The sequence below is a fragment of the Apium graveolens genome, chromosome 10 (assembly GCF_009905375.1).
Source record: "Apium graveolens cultivar Ventura chromosome 10, ASM990537v1, whole genome shotgun sequence".
In the NCBI taxonomy this organism is placed as follows: domain Eukaryota; kingdom Viridiplantae; phylum Streptophyta; class Magnoliopsida; order Apiales; family Apiaceae; genus Apium; species Apium graveolens.
The window spans coordinates 73,857,037-73,871,591 of NC_133656.1; the positions used below are offsets into that span (position 1 = coordinate 73,857,037).

Genomic DNA, 14,555 nt, shown 5'->3' on the forward strand with positions numbered 1-14,555 from the left:
TCTCTGTTCACTAGAGTTTTGACCTAAACTGTTTAACTACTTTGAGAGTATTATGATAAAGTGCTAAATAAATCAAACAATGTTAACTTCTGCTTATACATATATTTGATTAACTTAAACTTTGTTGACCTAATCAGTCTCTATGTGCTATCTGCTTGATGAATAATCTGTTTTGATAATGTGCAATCACAGTTACTTGCCTTGAATTTTGATAATGGTAAATGAATGATTATTGATATTAGCTAAATAATATACACAAACATACACTGTTCTCATAGTAAGACCTGGAAAGGGGGCCTTAAGTAACCTTGTATCTGGATCACTACTGTGATCAATGGCCACCTAGACATTTAAGTTTTTTTTAATTACAAAATTTTGTATTTGTTCCTTAGATACATTAACTGCTATCTGAGATAAATGAGGTATGAATATTGCTTATCATTAAATGTTAAATGATTGAATGTTAAATGTTTGAATGATAAATGCTAAGTGATTAAATGCATCTTACATTCCCTGTGTTGCATTATGTGATTCATTGCATTAAACTGCATTTGCCTTGAGAAACAAATGTAACAAAAAATTATTCAAATTAAAAACACATCCTTTTCATCAAACTCACTTCAAACACAACAACTTCCTTAAATGCTCTTGTACTAATAGTATAGACTATGTGTCATAGAGTAAGCTATAACCTCAACTTAATGTCTCACTATTTTCAAAAATCTGTACTTCTACACTCAACTGTTTACTAAAGTGAGAACAAAAACAAAGAATAAATACATTCTTTATTCTCTGTTATGTACTGGTACATGCATCTGTGTGTATTAGCGGCATTACATCACTCACTAATATGCGTCATCCTAGTATCTATCTGTAAAATAGGCTTGAATTTTTGTATAACACAGCCATGCATGTCTTAAATGATTTTCACTGTTCATGAACAGTAGAAAAATTTAAAAAAAATTATTTTTCAAAATCTTTTTGCCTCTTTGTTAAATGGTTATATATATGCATACATATCTTAAATGTTGCATTCACACACACACACTGGGCATTTGCATAATTCCACTTTATTTGCAATATGAACCCAAATGCCAATCCCTATTACCCCAAGCCCAGAACACTAATTGAAAATCCATACCTTCTTGTAGATATGGAGAAAAATCAGTTTTACCATCACAAAACCTTGGCTTTCAAAACTCTTCAATCCTCACTTCCCAAACATTATCACAAAAGACACTTCCCACCTAGACAAATAAGAAAGGGATACAAAAATAGTACAATCCCTTTCTATCAAAGCAGAAAATTCCAAATCTCTCATTCCCCTAACCCTAGGCCAACTAAACCTTTCCAAGAAAAGGTTTACACCAGAAAAGCCAATCTTAGACAAGAACCAAACCCTAGCCCAAATATGAACAAACCAAAACCTCCACCACCAAAACTATCAAATCCATTAAACTCCAAAAATGTTTTTTGAACTCATAAAAATGTCAAATCTGGAACTTGTATGGATGTTAAAGGTGAAGTGGAGTTTATCATTAGAAGGGCTAAGTGGGATGGTTTAATGTACAATCAAGGAAAACAGTATTTCATTCATCTAATGGGGGAATTTTATTGCAACATGAACATAATAAAAGGGGTAGAGGGTATCTTGCATTTCACTATTACAATGAATAGGAAGGTTATCTGTAATATACAGGAAATTATGTGAATATTTGTTGTTAAATAAATAAATATAATGTGTTTTATGAGTTTAAAATGATTATTGCCATGATATAACGTGTTATAGTTGTTATATGTGGCCCCGCAAGGACCAGAAAGTTTTTCTAGTAATTGTTATGTGTTTAAACTGCATTTTTTTGAATCGATCCGCAATTTGGACGCGTGTTTATTAGCGTCTTTATCGAGGTACTCATTTTATCTCATTTTATGTGCGTTTGAATGTATTTTATGTGTTTTTGGGATTTTCTGTTAATTTGGGTATTATTTCGATTTCCCAAAAATTAACGGACCGGACCCCACCGGGACGTCAAAGCCCACAAAATTTACGTTTTTATTTTCATAGAATCATTCATATTTCAAATACCCAATATTTTTGTATTTTTGAATTATTCACAATTTTTGGAGAATTTTGACATAAATTTTATATTTTATTGCTTTTGAAATTATTCCTCATAATTATTATTTTTGGGCCTACTTATTTTAATTAAGAGATAAAAAGACCCTCAATTGATTTTAAGGGTACAAATGTCTGATTAATATAAATAGCTGAAGAATATTTTTATTTCATTTATTTTTATTAAAAATTTCAGAAAATAGAAAATCAAGAACACGATTTTGGGGTTTTTAATTTGTGATGTTTTTGGATGTTTTTAATGATTTTAATAGCTTCATCGTGTTCTGTAGAATCGATTCATGTGATTACTATGTTTGTTCTATTGCTGGTTTGCTTACTCGAGTTTTTAAGTTTTATGTTGTTTTGATTTTTGATTTTTACGAATCATAAAAGCTGTGGGTGTTGCTGATGATTGTGTGTATAGACTGTACGCGTTCACGACTGTATTTTGATATATAACGGATTCGATTTGGTTAAGTAATGACCGTGATCGGGTTTTTTGCCGGAAACCTCTGAGTTCTCATTGGTTTTAATGGCAGCTATTAGGCACAAAGCATGCGCTAAATAAATCACGCAAGTATACGCGTGCGCAAGTAGTATAGAATGATTTCTAGTTCCTTCCCACAGAGACTCTAATTAATTATATTTAATTAACACTTACTCACCAATGTATGATTCCTCTTCAATGTCAAGACAATAACAATTAAGGTTGATTAACTAATATTAACTACGAGAATAAAACACTTAAAATTAACATTATTAAACACACATGAGATCATAACTTCATTACTACTTCATTCAATAGTTATTGTTATTACCCTTAGCATATAATGGTGTTGATATTAATCGAACAACACAAAATTGATAAATGCCAACTTTCGTTGTACGAATACCATTCTACCAAGCATCCACAATTAAGAGAGAAGTTGAATAGGCATCAATTATGTTGAGACCCTATATGTCTACATAATTTGACAACATAATGATTTAAACGCAAGTTATTCATTATGATTACACAGGGCAAGTAAAACGGTTAGAGTTACCCACTAATCATGTATACAATACATGAACCTATGCTAGCATGGCAAGTTCTAAATCTCAAGATTCACTGTCGCTTCACAAGAGATTGACAAGCTATCTTATATGTTCGCAATGCACATAAGACGAATAAGCACAACCTATGCTAGATATCATACAATCACCACATACAAGGTATTAAACAATTAACTAAATAAATTCATAGTAAATCCGCTATGATCCCATGATCACGATTAGCCCATAATAGAACTCATCGTCACCATGGGTTCATATAAAAAATGATAATAACATAATGATATAAACTAATAAAAATACTTAATAAAAACAGAGTATGTCACAAGAGTATTAAGGTTCAAAGAGTAAAGAAAACTAGCATCCACCGTTACAATGAATTAAAAGAATCACAAGATAAACGTATGCTTCCTCTTCTTCGTTGTTGCGTGCTAAAACGGTCTTCTTGATCTTCTCTCCTTGTTTCTTGTTTTTGAAAACGTCTCCCCAATAGGTTTATATAAGAGTCCACAAGAAACAGCGCGAACAGAAGCCCATTAGAACTTGAATTCTAAAAATCAGATTCTGAAATTACGAACCCAGGCGGCCGCCTCCTCCTTCCAGGCGGTCGCCTGCTCCTTCCAGGCGGGCGCCTGCAAGCCTTCTGGAATTTTCCTAAGTTTGCTTCTAATTTTGCTGAATTCTTCGCACAACTCCCCCCAAATGATCCCAAGTACTTCCTTAGGCTTATTTTGATGAAATCCTTTTATTTAAGCAAGTTATAGCCTCAAATGCAAAAACACTCGAAAATGCATTAAATACACAAAATACTCGAGTTCAAGACGCCAATTCAAGCCGTTATGAGACGCTCTAAGTGGTATAAAATGCCACTTATCACAACCCCAAACTTAAATCGATGCTTGTCCTCAAGCAGCACAGACTCAAACTCAGAATAAAACATGCATGAATGCAAACTATATGAAATGCAGCGATCCCCATCGCGATGACTAAACCAACCAACACATGACATATCAACAATGCAATTAGGCAACTAAAAATCAATCAAATCATGCAAGCTAACATACAACTAGAAATGTGGTGTGTGCGAATATTTAACAGATATACTTCGAAACTAGATCAATCACCATAACTTAATTATCCTCAAGGAAATCACAAGATTATACAAAGAATATATTCTAGACACAAAATGACTTATAACACTTCAAGATCATTGGAGTTTATTACGGAATCATGCTTTTATTTAACACATAAATAAATGCTTATTTGATCGTGCAATGAGTGAGGTCCGCAAAAGATTTATGCAATGGTATCCATTTAGCGAGCGTTAGGTTAGCGGATCCCAGACTATAAAAGCCTTAGGTCACTAGGCACAAAGTCCCCTAAGAACTTAATAACTCGAACACCAAAGAGCTCACTCGTGATTGATTATGTATTAAACCATATTTTTTTTACTTTTTTTTCTTCTTTTTTTTCTATTTTTTTCAATTTCTGAGCAAGTGCAATTCGCTCCATCTTGCTCAACCCTAGACTACTCGTATACAATACGAGCCAGCTACTAGCCATTTGACGCCTAGCCACATTAGCAATGAATTCCAATTTTTTACTCCAAATTTTATTTTTTCATGCCTTTTATCATTAAGAGCCTATCATACATTCTAAGCATAGGCAATATATTAACCTCAAAAACCATCAAACCATGACAACAATCTATTCCTTAAGTATACTCTAAGACTTAGTGAAATTACAAGTGTTTCTAGCATGCATGCCAACCTAACAAGATTCAACATCACTCTAGCGCTATCACTACACTCGCATCAATATCACATATCCATCGGTAAAGCAACACAAAAGAGATCATGGTATATGCATGAGCTATATGACATGATAAATAAAGCTATAAAAAAAAAACTAAATAAAAAAACGAAATGGCAAAATATGCAACTATATGAACGAAACTAACATGAAAATGCAACTACATGACACACACACAAATATTTTCCTTAACTACCACCCCCAAACTTAAAATCTTCACTGTCCCCAGTGAAGGTGATTGAAAGGAACACAGGGTATACCTACTCAGAAGAATCATCTTCATTATCATCACCCTCAAAGGGTGGAGTATCAGGAGGTGGATAAGCAGAATCCTCACAAAAAACGGGCCACTGGATGTTAGCTTCAAGGCCTCTAAATGCAGTCCCAAGTGCTAGGGTGAGCTCTTGCACAAACCTACTCTGTGACTCATACATCGCATCCATCCTCCTGGAAAGCCTCCTGTACTGGACATCAGTTAATCCCGAACCATCTCCTCCCTAGGCTCTCGAAGAACCTGCCTCTCCCTGAGCCTGACTGGGTCTAGCCATGGTAGCACCAGCTGCTGGACGTCCTCCTGGGAGGTGATATCCCAAACCATGTGACTCGGGCTCGCCACCCATCCACTCCTGCATTGCATTCAACGTCGCTAAATCAATAGGAGCGGCCAGCATCTACAACTGCTCATAAGAAGGCCACTGGACTCCAACTGCCTTGCACCGCTTTGTGACAATAGAGGCATACAGGATATTGTATTGCGACTTCCCCCTCAAAAACTTCAAAATCCCTTGGTAGATGAACTCACCAAGGTCCACATAATACTCCTCATTCAGAATCCCCCACAACAACCTGGCTCTCTCAACTATAACCTCATGTGCATGTGAAGAAAGAAGAATATTAGCACAAATAAATGCATTCCATGCACGAGCATACCTGTTCATCGCGACAGCTGGGAAAGAACGATAATTGTTAGATCCCCTCTTAAACTTGCACACTGTTCCCGGCTGACAGAGAGTAGCAATAATCAAGTCTGAGTCAAAATCCTCATGGGGCCTTTTCATTCCAATTCTCTTCCCGGGGTTTCCTTTGTCGCTGCCCAATAACCCGGTGAATCGCCTCGGGCTGATAATCAACAGTAAGCCCACGAACAACAGAAAACCCATTCTTGTCGGCCTTGACATTCACATAGAACTCGCGAACAGCACCCAGCGGGACAGCCTCATGTGACTCGCAGAAAGTAACCCATCCCTTTTCAGCAATCATTGGTAACAACTCACCATCCCTCCTCGATGGCAAGAACCCCCTCTCCTTCATAATCGACTTCATTAACAGCTTAGCATACTCTTCTTCAGCAGCCCTATCCAACAATCGGGGCCTCTCAGCAATACTCCTCGATGAATCAGTAGCAATCGGATTGGTGCTGCTGCTACCCATAGTTCTCAATCTCTTTGGTGCCATGAAAACTGAAAATAAGGGCTTGAGAGTTTGTGTTTGGTGTGTAGGAGAGAGTTTGAGAGTTGAAAGTATATGAGATGTGTAATATGAGGTTGTATGTATATATAGGGTAGTCTTAGGGTTAGAAATTGATTTGGACTGGGATTGTGGCTAATTTGTAGGAAGAAAATCGTGGGTAATGGGGATTGTGGTCTGTGGTTTTTTATTTTTCTATTTTTATGTTTTTTATAGGCTGAAAACCGATTTTTTTCAAAATTCAGGTCCGCAGGCAGTCGCCTGGCACCAGCAGGTGACCCCTGCTAGCACGCGGCCGCCTGGTCCTAGCAGGCGGGCGCCTGCTAGGTCTCTGGAAAAAATAAATTCTGCCAATATTTTTATGATTTTTTTGGGTTTTTGGATAAAGTACTAAATTCTAAGGGTTCCTATGGTCTCATATCTTGGGTTGTCTCCCAAGAAGCGCTTCTTTTACGTCATTAGCTTGACGTAGAGTATTGCGATCAAGTTGACAATAAAACAGCACTAACCACTTCACGGGTTGCCGTATCCCCATAATAGTGCTTCAATCTCTAACCATTAACTTTGAATGCTTGGCCCGGATCGTTCTCAAAAATCTCCACCGCTCCATGTGGAAACACAGTTTTGACGATAAATGGTCCAGACCACCTTGATTTCAAATTTCCAGGAAAAAGTCGGAGACGTGAGTTGAATAGAAGAACTTGTTGCCCCGACACAAATGACTTAGGAGATAGCTTCTTATCATGCCACCTTTTTACTTTTTCCTTGTACATTTTGTTGTTTTCCTATGCTTGAAGTTGAAATTCATCAAGTTCATTTAACTGAAGCATTCGCCTCTTCCCAGCTGCATCTAGGTCAAGGTTTAACTTCTTCAATGCCCAATAAGCCTTATGCTCAAGCTCCGCAGGTAAATGACATCTCTTACCATAGACAAGTTGAAACAGGGACATCCCAAGTGGAGTTTTGTATGCTGTTCTATAAGCCCAAACAGCTTCATCGAGCTTCAAAGACAAATCTTTCCTTGACGGACAAATGACTTTCTCTAGAATGCGCTTGATCTCTCTATTAGACACTTCAGCTTGACCATAAGTTTGCGGATGATAGGCAGTAGTGATGCGATGATTCACATTGTAGCGTTGCATCATAGAAGTGAACTTACGATTGCAGAAATGTGACCCTTCATCACTTATGATAAATCGTGGCATTCCAAACCTTGTGAATATCCGCTTATGAAGAAAACTCAACACTACCTTCGCATCATTAGTCGGCTGAGCCTTGACTTCTACCCATTTCGAGACATAATCGACTGCCAGCAAGATGTACTGATTATTGCAGGACGAGATAAATGGTCCTATGAAATTAATTCCCCAAACATCGAAGACCTCAACTTCAAGCATCATATTTAAAGGCATCTCATCCTTTCTGGTAAGATTCCCAACTCTTTGGCAACAATCACACCTTAAAACGAACTGATTTGCATCCTTAAACAATGTAGGCCAGAAAAAACCTGCTTCAAGAATACAAGCTGTTGTCTTTTCACCACCATAATGTCCACCATAAACTGTGGAATGACAGTCTCATAATATCCCCTCCGTCTCACAGAATGGGATACATCTCCTGATAATCTGGTTAGCTCCTTGTCTAAACAAATATGGTTCATCCCACATATACCACTTCACCTCATGCAGAAACTTCTTCTTTTGAGCCGCATTCATGTTAGGAGGCATTATATTGCTAACAAGATAGTTCACAATGTCTGCGAACCATGGATCTTCCTCTTGAATTACGAACAACTGCTCATCCAGAAAAGATTCGTTGATCAATGTCCTATCATGTGAAGTAGAATCGGGATTCTCCAATCTAGAGAGATGGTCAACTACTTGATTTTCAGTACCTTTTCGATCCTTGATCTCTAACTCAAATTCCTGTAGCAAGAGCACCCAATGAATAAGTCTAGGCTTCGAATCCTTCTTTAAGACCAGATAGCGGATGGCAGCGTGATCCGTAAATATTGTCACCTTTGTCCCAAGTAGATAAGATCAAAATTTTTCAAAACCAAAAACTATCGCCAAGAGCTCCTTCTCAGTAGTGGTGTAGTTCAATTGGGCTCCATTTAACGTCTTACTAGCATAGTAGACCACATGAAAGATATTAAATTTTCGCTGCCTAAAAACTGCTCCCACTGCATATTCACTTGCATCCCACATCATCTCAAAAGGTTCTCTCCAATCAGGTTCCGTAATAACTGGTGCAGTGATCAAACTCTTTTTGAGAGTCTCGAATGCTTCCAAGCATTCATCATCAAATTTGAAGGGCACATCTTTCTCAAGCAAGTTGCACAATGACTTAGATATCTTAGAGAAGTCCTTGATGAAGTGCCTATAAAAACCCGCATGACCAAGACCCTTACTAGAGACTTTATGCCCAAGAATGATGCCTTGCTGCACCATGAAGTGACATTTTTCCCAATTGAGCACCAGATTGGTTTCCACACATCTTTTGAGCACCAAACGGAGATTATTCAAGCATTCATCATACGAATTTCCAAAGACAGAGAAGTCATCCATGAACACTTCGACATTATTTCCAATTATATTAGAGTATATAGCCATCATGCATCTCTGAAAAGTGGCAGGTGCACCACATAAGCCAAAAGAAACTCTGCGGAAAGCAAACGTGCCGAACGGACAAATGAAAGTAGTCTTCTCTTGATCTTCTGGTGCAATGCAAATCTGATTGTAGCCCGAATAGCCATCAAGAAGATAATAATACTCATGACCAGCCAACCTATGAAGCATCTGATCAATAAATGGAAGAGGGAAGTGATCCTTCTTTGTGGCTTTATTCAACTTTCTGTAGTCCATGCATACCCTCCATCCTGTGACTGTTCGAGTGGGGATGAGCTCGTTCTTCTCATTTGCTACCACGGTAATACCTCCTTTCTTAGGTACACATTGCACGGGACTCACCCAAGAACTGTCAGAAATAGGATATATAGTTCTTGCATCTAGCCACTTTAGAATTTCTTTCTTCACCACTTCTTTCATAATAGGATTAAGCCTTCGTTGTTGCTCAACCATTGGCTTGCTACCTTTCTCTAGCAGAATTTTATGCATGCAGTACGAGGGATGATCCCTTTTATATCTGCTATAGTCCATCCGATGACCGATTTGAATTCTCTCAAAATCCTCAAGAGCTTGTCCTTATCACTACCTGAAAGGTCAGATGTAATAATAACAGGTAAAGTAGATGCATCACCTAAAAAAGCATACCTCAAGTGTTCAGGCAGTGGTTTAAGCTCCAAAGTAGGTGCTTCCTCAATAGATGTTTTGAGCTTTCCCTCAGCATTCTTGAGATTAGTATTACCAAGAGATTCAAATGGCAGGTCTAGCTTTCATTTCCAAGGAGAAGCATTTAGATATTGTAACTGCTCATTGCCTTCCTTATCATCACTGTCAAATTCCCCCAATAAGGCTTTTTCTAAGGCATCAGACCTTAGCACCTGATCAAGTTCTGAAATAACTGCAGAATCGACCAAATCCATCTTGAAGCACTCCTCATCTTCCCTAGGGAATTTCATTACATTGAACACATTGAATGTCATATCCTGATCTTGCACCCTCATAGTAAGTTCACCTTTTTGCACATCAATCAAGGTACGGCCTGTAGCTAAGAAAGGTCTTCTCAAGATTATGGGAATCTTCTTATCTTCCTCGAAATCCAGAATGACAAAGTCTGCAGAAAAGATGAGCTTGTCCACCTTTACTAGCACGTCCTCCACAATGCCTCGTGGGTATGTAATAGAACGATCAGCCAATTGTACAGACATGTAGGTGGGCTTCGGATCAGGCAAATTCAGCTTTTTAAAGATAGACAACGGCATCAGATTGATGCTTGCTCCCAAATCGCAAAGGCACTTGTCGAATGACAACTTGCCAATGGTGCAAGGAATGGTGAAGCTACCTGGATCCTTAAGCTTTGGAGGTAACTTTTGCTGTAGCACGGCACTGCACTCTTCCATCAGAGCAACGGTATCAAGATCATCCAGTTTCACCTTCCTTAAAAGAATACCTTTCATGAATTTTACATAACTAGGCATTTGCTCCAGAGCCTCAGCGAAAGGTATGTTGATGTGAAGTTTCTTGAACACCTCCAGAAACTTACCAAATTGCTTGTCCAGATTTTGTTTTTGCAATCTCTTAGGAAAAGGTGGTGGATGATAGAGTTGTTTCCCCCCTATATTACCCTCAGGCAGAGTGTGTTCAACAGTAGTCTTCCTCGGATCCCCCTCTTTTTCCTTTTGCTTTTCTTCTTCATCTACAACTTTAGCTTCTCCATCTTTTACTTTTTCAGCATCAGCAACTTTTCCAGACCTTAAAGTGACAGCTTTGACTTGCTCTTTAGATTCCTTCCTGCCTAGCACTTCAGTATCGCTGGGAAGTGTGCCAGGTTGACAATTGAGCAAGGCATTGGCTATTTGTCCAATTTGATTTTCCAAGGTCTTAATAGAAACAGCCTGACTTTTGCGCAACAGCTTTAACTCCTCAAAATCAGCACTAGAAGGTGGAGCAGCACCTCCTTGTTGAGGATATTGTTGCCTTTGAGCATATTGCTGAGGTTGCTGGAATCCAGGTGGATTAAACTGTTTACTTGCAGCTTGCTGATATGGTTGCTGAACAACATTCTGATTATTGCTCCAGCTGAAATTGGGATGATTTTTGTTATTAGGATGATAAGTAGCGGGCACAGGCTGCTGCGATCTCTGAAAATTATTCACATACTGAACAGATTCATTAACAAGAAAACACTAATCTGTAGCATGAGAGCCTGCACAAAGCTCACAGACAATAGCTATTTGATTGACTCTATAGTTAGCTAAAGAATCGACCTTCATAGACAGCGCTTGGAGCTGCGCTGCAATAGCTGTAGCTGCATCAACTTCCAGAATACCTGCTACCTTCCCAGGCATCATCCTCTGAGTTGGGTTTTGATAATCGTTTGCAGCCATAGTTTCAATGAGATTATAAGCCTCAGTATAGCTTTTGGCCCACAAAGCGCCTCTAGAAGCTGTATCGAGCATGGGCCTAGATTGGGCCCCCAACCCATTGTAGAAACCAGTGATCACCATCCAGTCAGGCATACCATGATGTGGACACTTTCTCAACATCTACTTGTAGCGCTCCCAAGCTTCACACATAGATTCTCCTTGTTGCTGCGCAAACTGAGTAAGATCACTCCTCATAGCTGCAGTCTTGGCCATTGGATAGAACTTCACCAAAAAATTTTGTGCGAGATTTTCCCAAGTAGTGATGGACCCAGCTGGTAAAGAATGTAACCAGTCCTTAGCTTTGTCCCTCAGAGAGAATGGGAAAAGCCTCAACTTGATAGCCTCATCAGTAACACCATTATATTTGAAAGTACTACAGATCTCGAAAAAATTCCTAATATGCATGTTGGGATCTTCAGTCGCAGCACCTCTGAAAGAAACAGAATTTTGCACCATCTGAATAGTGCCCGGCTTGATTTCAAAAGTATTGGCCTGAATAGCCGGATGAATGATGCTTGACTGAATGTTATCAATTTTAGGCCGAGAAAAGTCCATAAGAGCTGGATCGGCTTGAACTATACGATCACCCATTATTACAGGTTCTTTCTTTTCACTCTCTTTATCCGAATCTTCAAAAACTATCTTCTCCGAAAAGTCAAGAGCTGTATCTGTCTCCTCAGCCGTATCAAGATTTCTCTTGCGGGTGCGAGAACGTGTTTGCATAAACACTCGCTAGAGTACCTGAAACACAACCGGAAGCAGTAAGTAACAAGTCTTAATCAATGAATCCTAATGACCACTGATGGCAAGTACATAAACTAAATAAATTAACACCGAGTCCCCGGCAGCGGCGCCAAAAACTTGTTAGGCACAAAGCATGCGCTAAATAAATCATGCAAGTATACACATTCACAAGTAGTATAGAATGATTTCTAGTTCGTTACCACAGAGACTCTAATTAATTATATTTAATTAACACTTACTCACCAATGTATTATTACTCTTCAATGTCAAGATAATAACAATTAAGGTTGATTAACTAATATTAACTACCAGAATAAAACACTTAAATTAACAATATTAAACACACATGAGACCATAACTTCATTACTACTTCATTCAATAGTTATTGTTATTACCCTTAGCATGTAATGGTGATGATATTAATCGAACAACACAAAACGGATAAACACCAACTTTTGTTTTACGAATACCATTCTACCAAGCATCCACAATTAAGATAGAAGTTGAATAAGCAACAATTATGTTGAGACCCTATATGTCTACAGAATTTGACAACATAACGATTTAAGCACAAGTTATTCATTATGATTACCGAGGGCAAGTAAAACGGTTAGAGTTACCTGTTAGTCCCTTAACAATATAGAAAGAATTACAGAAGGGGGGTTGAATGGAATTCTTGAACCTTTTTCCCAAAATAAAAGTGTTCAACTCGAATATAGATATAAGTGTTTTGATTAACACAATGCGGAATAGAAACTTAATTAAATCAAAACATAAGTAATTAAAAACAAGAGTCTTTAAAAACTTTCTGGTGGATTTAAACAATTCCATCAGAGATATATATTATATATCGAGAGGACTCTGTGTGCAAGAATGCTCACAGCTGCTTACAAATTGAACTACTGAGAATACAGGGAAATGCTAAAGATTGTTCTTACAAAGATTTCTCTGTTTTTCTTTTGTATCTCAGCTCTTCTTTTTCTTATTTGCTACGTTCTTGGTTTATATATTACCAAGATTACAAAGTCTAAAAGACCGAATAAATATAAAAACTATCAGTCTTAAGCTTTACTACTTTTTGTCCTCTTTTACCCAGTCAATGGGCTTTCACAGTAGATTTGTATACATCTCGACGGCTGTGCTCAGTTTTCACTGTTCAACTGCTGTTTGAATTCTTTATATGATCATCCGTTGGACTTTATGAGTATCCGTTGGATATATGATCATCCGTCGACTTTCGGAACATCCGTTGATGGCTTCGTTGATTATCCGTCGACTGCTATATTAAACATCCGTTGATAGTCATTTGATCATCTGTCGATGGCTTTGTTAATCATCCGTCGGTAGCTATTTTGGCACTTGACTTCATTTCACTTATGCAGAATTACAAGACATCATTTATATATAATTAATCAACCTATTCTGCATATCTAGTTAAAGTCAACATGACTTATAGACTACTACAGAATCTATACAAAGATGTATACAGAACTGTGCTACAGACTCATTATTACATAAGCTACTCACTCGATGGATAATAAGTTAACATCTGTCAGGACTGTAATGAGTTATCCGTTGGGACTATAATGAGTTATCTGTCGGGACTATAATTCTTATCCGTCGAGTGCTACAATATTTCACTAAGTAAAATCTACTTAGATGTTTTGTTTATGAAATTATCAAGTACACAACATATGCACAACAATCTCCCCCAATTTATGTCTACTGGAATTGTAGCCATAAATTAAGAGATACTTGATGATAATAAAACATCCTAAACATACAGCTTTAAGGATAAATAGATAATATTGAAAGTGCTTCAATTAATCAAAACGTACAAAGTTTGGCTCACAGTCATTTCAAGATGCACCTCTAGCCTGAGCAGATTTTTCTAGTTTCTTGAAGATCTGGATCTTCTTCCAAGCTTCATGTTGTTTTCATCAATCTGATTTTGGAGCTGCCTGTGGAATTCCAGTTCATCAGATTCTGAGAGATCTAGCTTTTCATGCATTTCCAAGAGAGTCTCATTGCTAGAGATACTCAACTGGTCTTCTAACCTAAGAATATTTTCACACCTTTGTCATCTATGAACTCCATCAGCCAGTAGGGCCTTAGATGCACTCTTCTCCTTGTGTATGTGATGATTAGAGTCTTTGGGAGTGCATCTTTAGCTCTAATAGTCCTTATTTCTTCAATCTTCTTCAATACTAGTCTTCTTGAAGTTACATTGAACCCAAAGTTTTTCTTGAAGGATGAATAAACTTTAATCAGTATAGTTTGGCTATCTTGAAGAATTCTGTGAAGTGGCCACACAATCTC

At 37.8% G+C, this 14,555-nt stretch overlaps 1 non-coding gene across 1 annotated transcript; it reads left to right on the top strand.

Annotated features, from left to right (window-relative positions):
• The first annotated feature begins 11,583 nt into the window (after window positions 1-11,583).
• Window positions 11,584-11,690, top strand: LOC141694909 (small nucleolar RNA R71). Its single transcript, XR_012564188.1, has one exon. It is a non-coding gene; the product is annotated as a small nucleolar RNA R71 (small nucleolar RNA).
• The last annotated feature ends 2,865 nt before the right edge of the window (window positions 11,691-14,555 follow it).